At 41.5% G+C, this 19,636-nt stretch overlaps 1 long non-coding RNA gene across 1 annotated transcript in view; it reads left to right on the forward strand.

Annotated features, from left to right (window-relative positions):
- LOC149309871 (uncharacterized) overlaps window positions 1–18,307 on the forward strand; it is a 72,627-nt gene extending 54,320 nt beyond the window's left edge. The window contains exons 2-3 of the long non-coding RNA XR_016281855.1: window positions 7,842–8,105; window positions 14,446–18,307. This is a non-coding gene — a long non-coding RNA (uncharacterized LOC149309871). The remainder of the gene's footprint in view (window positions 1–7,841; window positions 8,106–14,445) is intronic.
- The last annotated feature ends 1,329 nt before the right edge of the window (window positions 18,308–19,636 follow it).

A 19,636-nucleotide genomic window follows, 5' to 3' on the forward strand; every position in this document is an offset into this window, starting at 1 on the left:
TGATCCAGTTCACCTTTCTGTGGGTGGTTCCACATCTAATGTGGTCCCCCAGGTTGTCTCTTTTCTTCTTTCTTTCTTTCTTTCTTTCTTTCTTTCTTTCTTTCTTTCTCTCTCTCTTTCTTTCTTCCCTCCTTCCCTCTTCATCTTAGTTCTGCTTCCTCCTGACCCCTTTGTCTCACATTTGTTGTTGGGATGTGCCTTCAGGTTGACTCTGACTTATTTATTTATTTGAATACAAATAAAATACAAAAAAAACCCCATCATCAACTGAAATGCACAATATACTTGTTGCAAGCCTTTGGAAGCTCCATGGGATTCATCAGGCAAGATGTTACAAACCAAACAGGAGGAAAAAAAAAACCCCAAAACAATAGGAGATGTTAGTCAGATGCCTGCATGTTGTTTCAGTCCTTAGTAAAGATGTTATGCCGGGGAGGATATCTTTTGCAGGCAGGCTCCTCCTCCTTCTGGCCATGCAGGGAGGTTTTCAAAGTCCAGGAAATTTAAAGTCTATTTGCATCTCAACAGGGACCCCTCTTTTGCAATCCAATATGTCTCCATTCCAGTGAGGTCACCGGCCTCTTTGTCAGCAAAGAACAATGGATTCCTCAACAAGTCTCCATGTTTTTGCATCGGGAACATTTTGGGGTGAGTGTTTGCCTTTTCCCCTCCTCTTCCTCTGCACGGCCCTCTCCTCAGCCTTGAAGTTATTCCACATCCTTGCAGGCCACCCCAAATCCTTTGGCAGGCCACATGTGGCCCACGTGCTGTATGTTGTGCAGGCCTATTTTATACCCTGCTCTTCAGTCACAAAGTCTCTCAGAGCAACTTACAAATGGTTAAATTAGACAATTCCCTGCCCTTACACTTAAAATCTAAAAAGACATGACACAAAAGGAGAAGGAAATGGTGGTGGGAAGGGGATCAAGTCCAGTGGTTCTTCTCTCCCTCTGAGGCAGGATGATACGTAAACACAAAATCTTGGCCAAAAGACCCAGTAGCAACATTTTGGAAGGCCTGTTCACCCATATAAATATTCCAGACTGTTCTTCTACTGGTTGGTAGCTTAGCATACTAATTCCACTGTTTAAAAAAAGAGGCCTAAGGAACCTCAGAAATTATAAGCTGATTAGTTGAATTGATCTTCTGGCAAAAAACTACACACGATTTGTGAGTAACATTAGTACAAAAAACTTTATTAAGGGTTCTGTGTGGTGTGGGATGGGAGGAGGTCAATTGACAGGTTAACACCAGGAGTTACTGCACCGGGTGATGCCAACCTTAGTAAAACCACTGTCCGTATGTACATATGGCTGTCCATATCCATGGATTCTTTATCAATCATCCACAGCTTGAAAATATTCCAAAATGATACAATTCCAAAAAGCAAGCCTTCATTTTGCCATTTTATATAAGGGACACTACTTCACCATGCCACTGTATTTAATGGGACTATAGCCTCCTCTTTGTTACCCTCCCTCCTCTATATCTTTAATCTCTCTCTCTCTTCGGGTTCCTTCCCCTCAGTCTTCAAACATGCCTTAGTTTCCCCTATCCTGAAAAAACCCTCTCTCGACCCCTCTTCCTTGGCTAGCTATCGTCCAATCTCTCTTCTTCCTTTTCTCTCCAAGGTGTTGGAACGAGTCGTCTATTCACGCTGTCTTGAGTTTCTTGAAACCAACTCCATTCTGGATCCCTTCCAGTCTGGTTTTCGCCCACGGCACTCCACAGAGACGGCCCTTACTAAGATCTCAAATGATCTTTTGCGGGCCAAGGCGAATGGCCTTTATTCTATCCTTGTCCTACTCGATCTGTCTGCGGCCTTCGACACCGTGGACCACTGTCTCCTAATAGATGTACTCTCTGACCTTGGTTTCTCGGGCCTTGTTCTCGATTGGTTCACATCTTACTTGTCAGATCGATCTTTTTCAGTGGTCTCGGGTGGTCAGACCTCGTCTTCTGTCCCCTTATCTGTTGGAGTTCCTCAGGGCTCTGTTTTGGGTCCCCTTCTGTTCTCTTTATACACACTCTCCCTTGGCAAACTTATCAGTTCTTTTGGTTTCTCCTACCATCTTTACGCCGATGATACCCAGCTGTACCTTTCCACCCCTAATCTTTCACCAGAGCTAGAGCAGCAAGTGTCATCCTGTTTAACATCTGTCTCCCACTGGATGCACCATCGGCGTCTGAAGCTCAATATGTCCAAGACTGAGCTTCTTGTTTTCCCTCCTAAGCCCACCCTTCACTATTCCTTTTCTATTTCCGTCAATAACATCTCTATCCAGCCGGTCCAGGAAGCCCGCAGTCTCGGTTTCATCTTTGACTCCTCTTTGTCATTTATCCCACAGATCCAGACAACAGCCAAAGTCTGTAGATTTTTTCTCTATAATATCGCCAAAATCCGTCCATATCTCTCCGCTTCTACCGCAAAGACACTGGTCCATGCCCTAGTGGTCTCACGATTAGACTACTGTAACCTCCTCCTGGCAGGGCTTCCTCTCTCTCACCTCCACCCATTAATTTCTGTTCAGCATTCAGCTGCACGCATTATTTCACTCGCTCGCCGTTATGATCATGTCTCCCCTCTGTTGTCTTCCCTTCACTGGCTCCCTCTTCCTTTCCGCATCAGGTACAAACTTTTGCTACTCACCTTTAAAGCCCTGCATGGGCTGGCCCCTCTTTATTTAACTGATCTTCTCTCTCCCTACATCCCTACTCGCACTCTCTGCTCTGGTAGCCAAAATCTCCTCTCTCAACCCAGGATCTTCTCTGCCCCGTCCCGGATCCGTCCCTTCTCTCTAGCTGCCCCTCATTCCTGGAACCTTCTTCCTCTGCATGCACGGCTCATCACTTCCCTAACCAGCTTTAAAGCTGAGCTGAAAACCATATTGTTTAGGGAAGCATTCTCAGGGAATTTGTGATTGTTATCTGGCTGTCTGACAATATTTGATGTGATGTGATTTGTTTGATATTTGATGTTTTTAATCTGTTTTTTCCTTTCTATATGGTAATTTTATCTATTCCTCTTTTAATTGTTATTATCTTAGAATGTACGCCTTGGGCAGGCTTTTATTTACTCCTAATTTTACCGACTTTGTACAGCGCTGTGTATAATTACAGCGCTATAGAAATAAAGTTTAATAATAATAATAATAATAATAATAATGACTTGAACATCCACTGATTTTAGTATCCATAGGAGACCCTGGAACCAAATCCCAGCAGATACCAAAGGCCCACCAACTAATAAGCTAAAGAGACAATATGATATGAAAAACAATCATATGTCATCAAAACCAGGGGAGGGTGGGGTCTAAGGAATCTCTGATTTAAGAATGGAGAGACTTGGACAAGGACTCAATAGCTGTATTTTCTTTGGAAATACATTTCAGTTATGAGCATCTGTTTCCAGTCAATGATATAACCCAAAACATACTTCAATGAATACTCCAGTAGTCAAATTTACTTCTCAGAGTTCCTCATGGATTTGCACAGGCCTTCAACCCAGGGGTGGGCATTTAGCAGCCTGTGAGTCTTGTATAGTCAGTGTAGTGTAGTGATTTGAGTATTGGACTATAACTCTGGAGACCAGGGTTCGATTCTCCACTCAGCCATGAAACCCACTGGTTGACTTTGGGCAAATCACATGCTCTAAGCCTCAGGAGAAGGAAATGGCAAAAAAAAATCGGAACAACTCTTGCCGAAAAAATGCCATTATCGTTTTGCCTTAGGGTCAACATAAATCAGAAACCACTTGAAGGCACATAACAACTACAACCTTTTTTTTTGGGGGGGGGGGACTACCCATTGGAGCACCCAGAATCTCTAAATTTCTACTCAAATTAAATTTCATGTGGGGAAATATTTTTCATCCGGAATCAATCATCTGACACTCTTGGAGGAGCAGATCACATTTATTCCCCTCGAGGAACCAGGAATTATATTCACAATTGACCTCCAGTTATGATTTTTGTCTAATTTTCAGCTGCAAAATAGTGTGCTGAGGGGTGTGAAAAATTACATGAATTGTTGATACTGACTCCCATGTCAGCAGGATTTTAAATCCACTTTGGTGTTTAGTCCAAACTTTATAGGAGCTATCCAATGTGTTGAACCTATTCAGAAAGCTAGCAGCTCTAATCTGACCTTTATAGGTGCTGTCCACCTACCATAGAACTCTACCCTACAAGAGACAGGAAACTGGATGGCTGCTTTAAAGTTTAGCCTCAAATCTAGAGACACCAGCTTCCAGCCACTGATGTAGACTCGAGTAGATTTGACTTGGACTCAGCTCAGCAATAAATGACGCACTGATTTGACTCGACTTGTGACTTGCATATTTTTAGCAACTGACTTTCTGGCGTAATTCATTTTGAGCAGCCGGCAAGATCGGTTCCTAGTGCATGGGGTGCATTACTTGGAAGGTAATAGCAAATGTGTTAGGCAATGGGCTTGAGGTGGAAGGATCCTTCTAAAACTTTTGATAAGCTTCAGAAGGCTCCTCTGATGTGCAGTGGGGAGAGGCTGCCAACCAGACTTCAACCCTCCCCCCTCCCAAAGCCCATTGCTTAATGCACTTGCTGTTCCCCTCTGAGAACACCTCATCTCCTTTTCTTCTGTGAAAAGTTGGCTCCCAGCCTTCAGACCTGACTTGAACGCATCTTGCAAGGACTTGAGACTTGAAGGTAGAGATTTGACTTGAAATTTGCACTAAGATTTACATCACTGCTAACTTCATAGGTTTGGGTCCCTGGACAGCTCCTTCAAAGTTTGGACTGGTGGTACACATGGCTCTGTTCTCCAAAAAAGGGGAATGACTTGGATACACAGGGCTACTGTGGTTCCATAGTATCTACCATCTGCGGTGACTATATCTCTAATACATTAATGCTTGTCTGCCTTTCACCTTTCTCCACAGCTGTGATTCAAGCAGCAGAAGTGTTTCTTCTCTTTGTTTCATCTCCAGTATCAAGAGAATGCAATCTAAGCATGTCTTGTATCAGAAAGAGAAACAGAGCCTTTTCTCTCCTAACAGAAGTTTACACAGCTTGTAGAAAGTAATTTTCCTTCACCCTGAGATTCCATTGCACCACTATTTCATTTTTATATTTCTTCCTCTAGCCCTTGCCCTTTTTCAAAACGGTAGTGCTGTGGTACAGTCATTTTTTTTAAATGTTATTGCTGAGCTTCAGCATTCCAGGAAGAAAAGGAAACAGATTGATTATGTTTCTGCAGGGAAAGACAGAAGCTAATTGGCTTCTGAAGCCAATGTCCTGCAACAAGGGACCCTATTCTATTTGATCCAAGTTTGGACTACAGCTCCCAGAATTCTCCCCGTAACATGTTTGGGGACCATATTGGCTGGGGAATACTGGGATGTGTAATCTGAAAAGCCAGCATGATTTAGTGGTTTGAAAATCCGACTATGACTATGGAGACCAGGGTTCAATTCCCTGCTCAGTCATGAAACCCACTGAGTGACCTTGGGCAAGTCATATGCTCTCAGCCTCAGAGGAAGACAATGGCAAACTCCTTTGAACAGATCTTGCCAAGAAAACCCCATGATAGGTTCACCATAGGATCACCATAAATCAGAAATGACTTGAAGGCACACAACAACAACAACAACAACAACAACAACAACAACAAGAAAACCAACTTATCTGAGATCTGCGTTTGGCATGGCCCTTCTATATAATTATTAATTTTTTACAAAACTGTTGTAGTCCACTCAGATCACTGGGGTACAACAGTTAGAGCGTATTTTCTCCATATGTTCCTGTTTGTGAGTTGGCCACTTTGGGAAGTGAGGTCTTGAACTAGACTTTTGATGTGGTTTGCCAAGGCTCAGGGCTTAGGCTATGTTTGCCAGTTAGTAACAACTGTGGCAAAAGGAACATGCTTCTTCAAGAAAGCACTGTTTTCTGCATCAGTTTACCTCTTTTTCTTTTCATTTAACTGTTTATAAAATTATTTAAAGTATGTTTATAGCACAGTTCCAAAGTCACCCATTCTGTAATTTCCTATCATCCTTCCCTTCCTTCATTCTAGTAACCCTGGGTGAAACTGCCTGTTACCTTAGCATGGGAATCAAATTATGCAGTAGTGATCTGCATTGGTCATGGCTGTTAAAACTCTGTAATGAAATAGCTTGTAAAGCAAGTTGTTTTATTACCATTTCAAGAAAAGGAACAGTCTCTCATAGAAGTCTTCATTCATGACAATACACCTTTTAAATAGGTTGTTGTGCCTCCTGCACTATTTAGCATTAAAATACATTTTTTAAAAAGCAAAAGATACTTCCAGCTTATTCCAGGTTTGTTTGTTTATTTCATTGTAATGGTATCTTTTTGGCAGGCTAAGAAACTCTTGGAAGATCCCAGTTGCCCACGCTTCTTCTAAAGTATTATGCAGCACAGGGCATTGGATTCCCAAACACATCCCTTTAGGAATGAGTCTTCAAAGAGTGTATACTTGCAGTCTGATAGTCTGATCCTTGAAAGTCCATGCTTAGCCCACCCTGGTCCTCTGACTGTGCACCATAGTGCTGAACATGGAGCAATTGGTCTGCCTAAGGAAGGAGGGATGGGCAATGTGGGTGCATGAAATCTTGAGCTCTCTCATAATTTTCTTTGGAAAGCCTCTACCTCTTATATTTCTGTGTAACTTGGGAAAGCACATACCTGCAAACAATAGGAATTTCCATCTAGCTATTAAGATGTGACTGGGCAATGTCTGTGTACCACACTGGATACCAATGATTAGATCAGCACACCAATAATCATGTCCCCATGCATGGTCATGAAAGATGTAAGCCAACTTTCCACAACCTGGTGCCTTCCTAGTCCTCAGTCTACTGCCTGTGAGTCTGTTTCTAGAAAAGAAAGACACCATTGTGATCACTGGATACTAGTATGGTGTCAGTCCCTGGCATACTGAGAAAAAAATGCAGTATCCTACATCAGATAATTTAAGAAATGCTATGCTAGACTATAGTCCCTATTATCCCCAACCTAGGTTTATGGGGAAAGTTGATGGGAACTCTCAGTAGTGTAAGAGCTGTTAGTTGATTAGGCTATGAATCAGGTATCAAAGGTATAATTACATTTACCAGTAAATAGCTTTTCTTCATCCCTCCTCCTGCTTTTCTTCTATCATGAAACTCAAACTGACATGAATACCATTCCCAGGTGCTGATCTGACTAGACGTGGTTCTCTTCAACAAGACTGTCACTCCTATGCTTTTAAAGCAGTCCCTGGGGCCCTTAGAGTTAGGTAATTGGTTTCAAGACATGGGTGGTAAGTGTGGAAATGTTTTTTTTTAACACATATACTCTCCTCTGAAAACAATGCTCTGGACTATAGCAAACCTGTAATCCACCCATTTTCTCAACATTTTAGAATAGTTTTGCTCTGAGCAGCTGAAGTTAAAGAGCTAGTGTGTTGTATCTATTCAAGTATCAGACATAGGAAGAGGAAGCACTTGTTTCAAATCTACAACTTATGAAGTTGATTACTGTTAATATTTGTACCATCAGCTTCCTCCAAGGGGTTTACAGTGGCAAACATAGCATTGCTCCCCTTTTCCACTCCCCACAAACTTTATGAGGTCAGGTGGAAGGTGGGGAGGTAACTGGTCCAGTGAATTTCATGGCTGAGTCAGGATTTGTGCTTGAATAATGAAACATCTTAGAGAACAGGGGATGTATTATAGTAATCAGGTCTGGCAACAACATCCAACATGGTGAGGCAAATACTGTGGGTTCACCAAAACCTACCACTGCTACTACCACTGTAGCTGACATGGCTCATGTGGGTGGTGATTGTCATGCTTCCTCTAGAGGACTTGTCGTCAGACCTGGAACAAGACTTACCCAGCCAACATGAATGGGAGGAAACCCAACAGCCATCCAGTGAGACATCTGAAGACCAGCTTGGTCCCTCTGCTGTTGGACAAGGCAGCTCACCTGAATGAGGAACAGCTAACCAAGAGAGGCACCCACAGAAGTGGCTAAGCCTCTCCCTCAGTTGCAAGGCATAAGCTACAATCAAGAGTTCCCCGTGAGAAACATGAGTGGTTGGTGTCCTTTTAGTCACATGTGCAGGTATAACAGAAACATATGTGTGTGTATGTCTTCTTTGAGTGCTGTGGCATTTCCTCCCCTCTCTTCACAGTGTCCATCCTCACCCCACCCCCAACTTACTGTACTGTCTTTGAAGCCCCCTCTCCATACAGTCATTCCATGACTTGTGGGGGTAGGATCAGAGGAGCACCTGGCTATATCCCCTTAGGCAGACTGAAGTGATTAAAGCAGTGCTGAGACCTCCAGAGGATCCCAGTGGATCTCAGTGCTGAGGTAATCATTTTGCATCCAGTTATGGAGACATAGCCAGACACTTCTATGATTCTGCCTGCTGCCCGTGAAGCAGAGAATTACTATGTTGGTGGTGGTACAGCGGCTGTATGATAACTTGCAGGGAAATGCTATACGGCTCAGCCTTCCATAAGTCCATGTGTAGAACTACAATGCTATGCTGATCTATACAAGATTTCAGTAACTGGCTGAGCCATTAAATTGCTCAAAATGGAGGACATTTTTGATTGTCTCACAGACAGAAGGTTGAAATGTAGGATGTGTCTGGGAAAAGTAGGATATCTGATCACCCTGCACTGGCTAGAACACCGAAGGTAAGTGAGACCATGATTGCATTTGATGTTGCAACCTGCTCAACTAGTAAGTTATTGGGGTTGCACGGCTGGGCAAACAATCACCATGCACAATTTGTCCAGAGCATTTCCAAATCTGGAAGTTCTTAGAAGTAATAATAATAAACTAATACTTCAAATGATACAATACATTGTCTGTATGATGCTAAAGATGTCACAGACTTTTTGGAATAAAACTCCAAAGAATATATACCATGTTCTGTCCCTCTCACTCCCCAAATAGCAGGTTTTACACAAAAATAGCATTACTCCAACACCTTCATTGTCAAAAGTCATAATCACAGTTATTGTTTATGCATTAGGAAAATCTCATCCTGCATGGGGCATCATGTGGGAAAGATCAGGATCTGGCACTTCAAAATAATCACGATCATTTAGCCACTGTTCTACATCTCTGTGACAAGTTTGACACAGGAAAGGAATCAACATGCTAAGAGGCATGGACAGGTTTTCGATGTCATGTCAACATGCCCACCGCTTTGCGTTTCCAAGTAAAAATTAGATTGCACAAATCTGTGGCTGTACTTTTGACAGAGACGAAAAGCCTACTGAATATTTGGCCAAAAGGAAAGTGAAATTTAATTTAAACAACAACAACATAAAAAACTCCCACAGCAGTCCAGAAATAAGACTGAAAATTAAGATTGAATTTCTTTGTAAATACATGGCTGCAGGCACTGTAGGCTGCAAATACTGTGAAATATTCCAAAACTGTCGGCATTACTGACTAAAATTTTCTTTCAGTGCAACTCTTGCAATGGGTCACTTTGTAACTTTTTATTCTTTGCTAATGGAACAGTACAATTGAGATAGTGAGTTTCAGTTGTATCATTCACTTACTTACAGATTTCAGCCTTCTAATGCATGTAGCTATGGACCTTATCACATCTCTTAAATAACCTGGTTTACCTTTTCCAAATTGAAGTGTAATTCAGACTGCAGCTGGGTCTTATCGCAAGGATTTTGTGAGTCTAGTCCAGCTTAACCAAGGCTGAATTTGCACTACAGAATTAATGCTTTCACTGCACTGGCTTAATGCTATGGAATTCTGGGATTTTTAGTTTTGTGAAATATTTAGCCTTCTTTGTCAAAAATGCTCTGATGTCACCACAAATTACAGATCCCTGGATTCTGTAGAATGGAGCCATGACAGTCAAAGCAGTGTCAAGCTGCATTAACTGTGCAGTGTGGCAGCAGCCTAAGAGAAATGGTAAGTACTGGTAGAATTGTTCAACACATAATCACAGAGAAGTAAGCACCATTGCCATGGGTATATAAACCCATAGCTAGGAATAAAGTAGTGGTGGAGGAGGAGGCAGAAGAGGAAGAGAAGGAGGAAGGAGTGGCAAATGGCACTGACAATGGCTAGAGTCACCATTCATTATTTTCTAAATTACTATTGATTCACTAGACAAATTATATGTCAAGGGAAGCAAGGAAGAGGAGGAGGAAGGAAAAAAACAGCAGTTTCTCAAGCTTCATTTTAAATAGTATGATGATATTGCTTTTTAAAAAAGTTTCCAGGAAACCTGCTCATTTCCACTGACCCCACCCCCCAAACCGTGGGTGAGATTGTGGAGAGAAAATAACAATCCTCCCCCTTGAAAGCAGATTTTTAGCAAGCTGATTATGTAAAACCAATTGTGTAGGCTAAGCTATTGTGTGATGGGGAAAAAAGTTTATGTACCTACTCACTTTCAGCAAGTCATATGTTTTGACAAGTTAGGCAAATATCTTATCATTAATCATTTCTAAGATTAAGTGAGTCTTTTAAAAACTGGTTACAAATTCATGTAATGTGGAGAATTTAGCAAATGGTAATTTAAATGCCATGCCTCTCAGCTGAGCAGCTACAATCAGTCTAGTTTCCATGTCTAAAAGAGGACAATGAGAAAACTGTGACATGAGGGGGACAGATAAAAGTCCTCAGATTTACAGAAATGTACATTAGTTTCAACTGATGTGAATTCTCTTCCGAACAGCAATGCCTCAAGGGCTCTGGGTCTTGACCCTTGAATGATAGCACTTCTGCTAAAATAGGGATTCTCAAACTATATTTGTTGTATTATTATTTTTAAAGTGTTTATATACCAAGGCTCTAGTCTGGTTTACACGAACCTTACCAAGAAATGTGACTAACTCAGGATAAATTCTCACACACACAATTCGGTGTCTCAACAGCTAAGCATTATTCAGCACTCAGCAAGCCTCATGCACAATGGTGGCTTGGAAAGCAAGCAGTGCATACTATCCAACTGTCTTGATTTGGCAGAGACAGTCCTGATTAATCCTCTGCTAACCCACTTTTTCTGCTGCTTTTAAAATGTCCCAGTTTGTCTCTCGTCCTTCCACTTTCCCCCTTTTTCTTTTGCAGCTTACTTCAATGGCTGCAGACTGAGTTCAGGGTGCAAAAGCAGTTTGAAGTTGATTAACAGGAATAGAGGAGGAGAGGGAATGCAATCTTGACCTTCCCTGGAGACTCAGGCAAAAGCAAACTGCTGAAACCTCTCCTAGCATGTGTTTTCTTCTACATTAATAACTTTAGCCAACCACAGTGTGATGTTGTTGTTTGGCCTCATGTGTTGGAGTTTTCATTTGTGAAATGTTGAAATGTGTGGCAGTGGGATACCACACCCAGAAATGGTGGAGGGGGGCACACAGCCCCTCGCTTCAATGTGCACAAATTTGTATTTGTGAACTGCCATCATTGAAAAGTTTTGCTTTTGAGGTGAAATTAGCCTGGGTTTGGGCAAAGTCTGGGAAAGTTACTTTTGATGGGCTACTGCTCCCAGCCTCTCCTAGCCAGTGGGCATGTTGGCTGGGGGATTCTGGTGGTTTCAGCCTCCTAAAGAACTTTACCAAGCCATCAGGCAGACATGAAAACTTGCTGAATAAATAGATTCACAGGGATGGATTATTTCTTCTTCTTCCCTGTTACATGATAGCCTGACTGTCTGAGAAACATCCATCACTTGTCAGCTCTTATCACTAACTCCATATCTGAGACATCAGTTTTGAGATCAGAGGACATGAGATGCCTCTGGGATCTTTGTGAGGGAAAGATTTTGCCAGGTGAATCTGATCTGACTTACAGCTGTTTCAAAGAGATCATGCAGCTGATAGCTCCTCCTCATTTGGGTGCACAGCTCTGGAAGAGGCGAGAATGAATACATTATTTCATCAAAGCACAGTGTTTTTCAAAGAGGCAAAATCCTTCTGGGAAAAAGAGAGTGGGGAATACATCTACAGAGTGCTTTTGTCAGTCAATGCTTGTCTTTCTTCTGTGACATTCTCTTTATCAGCATCATCACCAATCAGTGTTGACATCAACAAGTTAGAGTTTATTGAGAGATGGTATTCCCTTCTCCTCACCCTAAATACTAAGCTGAGATTGCAAAACTTGAGCCACTTTACTGAGACTATACCTGTGTTTATTGTTCAGTTTTAGGTCCCCTGCACATCTAACCTACCCAATTGGCATTGCATTTTGACCCTGATGATGTGCTCACACAGCCAGGTACAGTGGCTGTACCATAGGCCACTTAGGTTGTTTTCCAGCAGATGTATCAGCATAAGGTGATCTCATTCAGTGCTGTAATTCAGGGCAAGGGACATAGCTCTGTGGTGCAGCACTTGCTTTGTGACACCTTCCAACATTTCACAGATGAAATCCAGGACACATATGGCCAAGGAACATCAGAGTCAGGCTTCTTTTCTGAGTTTAACTGCAATTCCCATTATATTGGGGACTATGGTGGATTTCCTCAGTGTTAATATATTGTTGTAAGATACCCCTGCATTTGTTGTTGTTGATGTGTGCCTTCAAGTTTTTTCCAACTTATGGCAACCCTAAGCCAAACTGATTGTGGTTTTCTTGGCAAGATTGGTTCACAGGAGGTTTGCTATTGCCTTTCCCTGAGACTGAGAGAGTATGATGTACTCAAAGTCACCCAGTGGGTTTACATGGCTGAGCTGAGATTTGAATCCTGGTTCCAGAGTCACAGTCCAGTGCTCAAACCACTACACCATGCATACCCTCCAACAATTCACAGAGGAAACCTGGGCCGCATATGGCCAAGAACATCAGAGTGTTGTTAAGATGGCAAAGGTTATTAGTGAGGAAGGAGACACAAGCTAGTAGACTTTGCAGCAGTTTGCATAAGCTTACTGGGAAGTGCAAGATTCTACCCTGTCCTCGTGACTGAAGTAAACTGAGGACAAAGGGAGGAAATGGCAGAGGAGAGAGCAAATGGGACATATTAAAAGCATCTGACAAAGTGGGATGATAGAGGATTAACAGGGACTGTCCCTGACAAATTGGGACAGCTGGAGGGAATGCTTTGCATGTAAAAGCTCCCAGCTTCAGTTTCTAGTATCTCCAGCTTAGGCGGGACACATGCCTGAGATTCTGAAGAATCTGGGAGCCAATGAAGACTAGGGATTGGATGGATGTGACCCCTCTTAATATTGATAGATTATGATTCCCATCATCATCCACCATGTGAGCTAGGTCTGTTGGGAGTCACAATCTAGTAACACTTATTAGAGGGCAAACCGCCTCTACCTATTATGAAGACAACACTGAGCTAGATGGACCAGCACTATCTTATATTATTGTTGCATGCTTTCAAGTCATTTATGACTTATGGCAACCCTAACGTTGCCATCATGGGTTTTCTTGGCAAGAATTGTTCAGAGGAGGTTTGCCACCGACAATTCTCACTTCAACTGAAGAGAAAGGAAGGATTTGTATGACATAGAGCAGGGGTAGCCCATGGCCTAGACATGATCACAAAGTCATTTTGCTGGTCCTAGACCACTCTCCATTTGCTTCCCTCAATTTTCCTGCTCTATGTTTTTGTGTGGATTACTTTTTGAAGGGTGTGTGTGCAAAAAAGGCAGCAGTTCCAAATCTTTGAACCTTAAACACCAAAACTAGAAGTGGACTGAAAGCCACTTCCTGTTTAAATTTTTTGGTGCCTTTCAAATCACTTCATTTTTAAAGAATGTGCCAAAATATATACATTTGTTATACTGGAGACAGTGTTATACTGAAGACAGAAAGAACTCATAGTTTTAAAAATGCCAATGCAGAAGAAAGAGAAAATGAAGGGGCAACATGATCACACTCTTTAAATTCCTCAAGGACTGTTACAGAGGGGAAAGGGCAGGCTTGTTCTCTGCTGCCTCTGAGGGTAGGACCAGGTCTAATGGTTGGAAGTTACAGGAGAGTAGATTGCATGTGAACATTGGCAATAACCTTTTGATAGTAAGAGTGATTTGGCAAAGGAATTAATTGCTTAGAGAAGTGGTGGAGTCTCCCTCAGTAGATGTCTTCAGAAAGAAACTGGACAGCTGCCTGCTGGGGATGTTCTAGCTGGAGATCCTCCATTGATCAGGGGTTGGACCCAAGGCCCATGAAGACCCAACTCTATGATTCTATGATAAATTTCCCTATCCTTCATTTTCGGGTGTTAGGGTGCTATTTGTTTCAGTGGTTGAATATTCAATAGCATTTTTAATTGGGTTTGTTGGGTATGCTTTCATTTAAATTTGATGATAATCATGATGACGGTGATGATGATATTTTCACCAGCCACATGATGTTCTGTTATTAGTCAAAAGACAGAATATAATTTAATAAGTAAATAAACTATAATTTTATAAAGTAAATGTGTAACCTCTTTCATTCATTCTTCTTATTTTTCTTTTTACAGCTTCTCTGGGAAAAAACCTCTGGTTTTGGACACACAACATCTATCCTCTTCAGTCACTCCTTCCAAATGTTCACACTGTCTGGTTCTATGACATCTCAATACAGGAGAATAAATTATATATTTTCAAGTCCCCTAAAAATGAGAAATACATTGGGCAGCATTTTATCCAATGAAGTTGCTTTTATATATTTATTTCTGTTCACTTAATGTTAATCTATAGAGCTGTATTGATTTCAAAATAGCCACCTTGTGGCTTATACAAGTCACTTGAAATGATATGGACAATGGGTATGTGAAATTGTCAATAGGCCATAAGGCCTGATTCAAACACAATGAAAGCTGCCCTGCAAAAAGCATTTATTGGGTCAGATGTTGCCTAAATCTGGTGTCATTATATTTAAAGGCCCATACATCTGCAGTATCAGGGCATCAAAAGCGCAGTTTCTCAGATTATAGATTTTTGAAATTCCAGTCCTCTATATGTATGAGCTGATGCATGTAATAAGCATGTATTATTCATGTCAACCTGTCCAGCTTCTTGATCTACTGGAAACTGTCAATTTTCCTGGTCTATAGCAGGGGTAGAGAAACTTGCATTTCCCATATGAAACTAACTGGATGCCTAGTTGCACTTTCTCTTAGGATGATCAACCTCAAACGGCTATTGTGATAATAAAATGGATAGGAGGAGAGACAGATATACCATCTTGAGTATGTCGGAGGACAGATAATAGACAGCTATGGGCAGAAAATCTAATACAAATATGTCTCCATGAAACAATGACCAAATTGTGCAGAAATGCTAATTCACAACTTATCTTATTATTCCCATATGATATATATATATATATATATATATATATATATATATATATGTATATATTAATACGTACTGATTCTGATATGATGCCTTGTATGTAAAAAGACCTTATTCTTCTGGAGTGCCTGGTAGCAATGTAATACTCTGAAGCTTTATCATTAACACCTAGCTAACAAACTATACACAATTCATTATAAATATCATTAGCTAAGGTCATAGTGATGTTTGTTTATTTGCTCATTTCAAACAAAACATGCTACCAATTCACAGCTGCTTCAAATGTGGCAACAAATGGATAGCAGAAATTGGAATGAGCAGCATCTGCTTTAGTTAATATAATGGCAAACAGTTACACACAGATTCATAATTTCTCAGGAAGCACAAAGCCCACACAGAGCAGAGACAAATGCAACCCAGACAGTATGTGGTACAAATGAAGCACAGATTTGGATGGACAGCTCAGCCTCCCAGTTGTTTCCTCTGTTTAAAACCACCACCTATGGATCAGAGTGCTTCTATTTCAAGCTGCTGTAAAACCCAATGAATGAGGTATATAATGTATGTATGCCTTCACAACATCAGAGTAAGAATTAATCATATATTTGGGAAATGTATTTAATACAACTACGATATACCTTGTGGGATTCTTGGCCCTGGGAGGCTACGTTGGGACCTTCTTTGATTCCATTTTGTTCTTGAGGTAAGAGTTTTGTTGACTGCCTTTTATTATGTTGTTAATTTCAAGTTGCACCTTCAAGTTGTTTCCAACTTATGGTGACCCTAAGGCAAACCTATCAAGGAGGTTTCTTGCCAAGATGTGTTCAGATGAAGTTTGCCATTGCCTTCCCCTGAGGCCGAGAGCATGTGACTTGCCCAAGGTCACTCAGTAGGTTTCATGGCTGAGCTAGGAATCAAATCCTGGCCTCCCAAGTCATAGTCCAACATTCAAACCACTATGCCACACTGACTCTCACTGGCTCTCTTTATATTAGTGTCATCATTTGGGAATTTGTATGTATGCTTGCTTTTTAGTTTTTGTTAGCTGCTCTGGGTGGTGTGTAAGCAGCAGAAAGACAGGATAATAGTTTTTCTAAAATTAAATTAAATTAAATTAGATGTTCAGTGAGGTCAGTTTTGGTCTAGCAAATTCACAGCCTAACTGCTTAAAAGTATTGTCTAACAGTGAGTGAGAGAGCCAGCATGTTGTAGTGGTTTGAGTGCTGGACTATGGCGCTGAAGATTGAATCCCTGCTTAGCCATGTAAACCAATTGGGTGACCCTGGGCAAATCACACTCTAGTCTCTCAGCCGCAGAGGATGGCAATGGAAATTCCCTTGCTGAAGAAACATGCCAAAAAACCCCACCCCCCTCGCCCCGCAAATCAACCCCATGAGAGGGTCCCCTTATTTATTTATTATATTTATTTGTATCCTGCCCTTTTCCCAGGACTGTCACCATAAGTCAGAAGCAACAACAGTGAGACTAATCAATTGTGACATCACAATGAGTTCCAATAGGCACATGAAACCTCTCACTGACATTGGCTTTGCTGTCCTAACATCACAGACAGCCTGGGCTAACAGGAGCTTGTCAGCTCATTGCTAAGGAGAACCTGTGATATTTTAGCATTTGAATTCAAGGGGAAGAAATTCCTCTGTCTCTTTCTTCACACGTTTACGCTATGCCATGTGTTTACCAATGATTCCTAGGAAATACAAACCACTAGAGTAGTTCTGGATGACACTTTGCTACTTCTAGTATCCCAACAACACCTCATCCTCTTCATAATTAGTTTCCTCACACTGGCCTGGAGGGAGATCATCCTGAGATGCATGGATCACTGTGTCTGTTTATACACATGAGGATTCTGTTTCAGAGAAAGAAACTCACAATTGGTGTCCTAAAGGCAATTTGAAACATAATGGAATTTCCTTATAGATATACCACTGCCTTTTGGAAATCCAGTATGCATGCACCCATGTAAGAAAAGGCATGCAAAACTATTCATTAAACACAAACCTTGGAAAAGAGAGCCACTGTGGTGTAGTGGTTTGAGTGTTGGACTTGGACTCTGGGAGACTGGGGTCTGAATACTGGCTCTACTATGGGCAATGAGAAACATCTTCCCAGATTGAGAGGTTGAGGACGGAGAGGCTTGGAGATGTATCATCTACAGGGTTGGCATGAGTTGATCTTAAGGACAGTTACCAACAACAACAACATCTACCATAGATACCCATGGAATGACCCTGGACAAGCAAAGTCTCTCAGCATCAGAGGAAGGCAATAACAATTAGCAAACCCCTCTGAACAAATCTTGGCAAGAAAACTCAGCAATATGTTCACCTTAGGGTCATCATTTTTCAGAAATGACTTGAAGGCACAAATCACCACCACCAACAACAACTCACCCATAGCAAAGTTACCAAGCGTTGGTCACATGTGCTGACTAAAGCTTCCTGTTTGCTAAATTTTGCTGCATTTACCTTAACAGGACAAAGGGAAACATCCAGACCAATGGAAAGGCCTCTGTTCTCCATTGCTTGTCTGAGAACATGCTGAGATAACCAGGCTTCAGAGTTTAAAAGATGGATACCAAGCCTTTTATGTCTGATCATTCAGAGGTGAAATTCCTCCCCAGGGTAAAATCACTTGCCTCTGTCTCTACTGATTTTTAGATTCCTAACCTAAGTCTGTCCTGTTTCGCAGAAATTTTTAAGAGGGCTGCTCCTGCCATTAGAAAGATGGCTTCCCTTAGGTAAGAGATGCTAGGGGACAGCATTGTAGGGTGGAGTAGAGAGCCTTCATGCTTCTAGCCTATCAAACATTAAACACACATCAGATGGATGTTCCTTGACATTTGGAATACTTCTACATTATGTTATTGGGAGAAAGTATACAATTCCCAGATGGGAGTGATTTTGTGAAATTAAAAACAGCGAGGGAAGCTGAAAGGTGTCAAATGTTTCCTTGGCCTCCCTTGGATTTTGTTTGATGTACCTTCTCTGCTGCTGTCTACTTTTGAAAATAAAAATACCTAATGTGAATAAAAATTGAAGCAGAGGCACATGTGCTTGACTCTTTGGTTTTGCCTGTTAGTGTCAGTACTTTCAGAAATGGGAATAAGTTGCATTTCCTTGAGCTTTGGTGCCTCAAGAAGCACTGGGACACAGAACATTCAAAGGTCTGCGTGCATTCAGTAGCTTTTGCCTCTTCGAGTCCTCAAGTAAAAGAAATATGAACTCATGTTGGTTGATTCTTGTCCACCCACAAACACCCCTGTTTCTTCTTTTCCATGGAAATTGGTTTTCTTACTAAAATGGAAACTGCATCAGAGCTTTGACATATATGTTTGAAAAATAATTAATTACAGTATTAGTTACTCTGTCATTCCAAAATGTAGTGAGCAATTATAGTTACAATTTTAAAAGATAATTCATTTCATGTTTCTTGAAGGTGACTGCTGTAGTTCCTTTGACTTTCCTTTAAATACAATAAATGCTACAATCTTCTGGCCTTTGGTAGAAAACACACTCACCTCATTACAGTCACATACATAACAGAGCATGTGAAGCAACGCCTGAACCATGTGATATTCTTCCACCACCATTCAGTGAGAACATACCTCCATAAAGTACCTATCTATATATAATTTTAATACATAATTTTTTGTTAGGGAGGCTTTTACATGGAGTGTGCTGAGACTTCAGACAGACCATAAGCTAGGCAGGGAACAGTAATTCCTAAACATTGGCCCTCCAGATGTTTGTACTTCAACTCCCAGAAGCCCCTGCCCGCTTGGCCAACAGTCAAGAATTCTGGAAGATTTAGTCTCAAATGTTTGGAAGACCAAAGTTTGGGAACCACTGATCTAGCAGCTAGCAGCTTGTCTCAACTCAGTCAGGGAGGTGAAGAAATGAAGGTGTATTCTCAAATGGAGTCCACCCACCTTTTCCTTCCCCTAGGACAGTGATTCCCAAATTCAAGTCCTCCAGGTGTTTTGGACTTCAGCACCCAGAAGCTTCTGTTATCTTGGCCAATGGTCTGGGTTTCTGGGAGCTGAAGTCCAAAACACCTAAAACACCAGAGTTTGGGAATTATGCCCTAGTTGCTCAGAGCAGCTAGATCTTCATGGTCTGAATTATCTTTGCCCTCTCTTCCCTTTGCACTGGCAAGAAAAAGAAAACTAGGAGGAGGAGGAAGAGGACCCTGTCTTGTGGCAGCAGTACCTTGTCCTTGGACTTACAGATGCTGGATGGTGGAAAGTGGGCAAAGGCAAGGGAATACCTCTCTGCATCTGATCCAAAAAAGGTTCAATGTGCACATAAATTATAACAGGATGCAGACCTTGTCTAGTAGTTTCAATGGTCT

The sequence above is a fragment of the Sceloporus occidentalis genome, unplaced genomic scaffold (genome assembly GCF_023333645.1).
Source record: "Sceloporus occidentalis isolate IW3139 unplaced genomic scaffold, rSceOcc1.0.p SCAF_7, whole genome shotgun sequence".
In the NCBI taxonomy this organism is placed as follows: Eukaryota; Metazoa; Chordata; class Lepidosauria; order Squamata; family Phrynosomatidae; genus Sceloporus; species Sceloporus occidentalis.